Genomic DNA, 324 nt, shown 5'->3' with positions numbered 1-324 from the left:
GACAGAGGGTGGGAGATTAGGGGTGGAAACTGCAGCCCCAGCTGCTTTGCTATTGGCTCAGAGATCTGTGGGAGGAGCCATGGCTGCCAATGGCTTGGGGAGCATGCAAATTGGCTCACACTGAAGCGTCCGCCCATGATGACGAGCCATGCAGACAGAAGATTGTCTGCTGCAGTGGGATCGAGCACACACACACACACACACACAGACAGACGTACACACCCCGCTGTCCATAAAAGGTCACAGGATGCTTGCCGTTACCATTGCTGTCTATGGAAATGTGTTGAAATCTCACTGCAACATGGAAATGCAAGAAACAAATGA

Source organism: Denticeps clupeoides, chromosome 19 (genome assembly GCF_900700375.1).
Source record: "Denticeps clupeoides chromosome 19, fDenClu1.1, whole genome shotgun sequence".
NCBI lineage: Eukaryota > Metazoa > Chordata > Actinopteri > Clupeiformes > Denticipitidae > Denticeps > Denticeps clupeoides.
The sequence above is the reverse complement of the archived record's forward strand: the minus strand, read 5'-3'. Positions refer to the sequence as shown.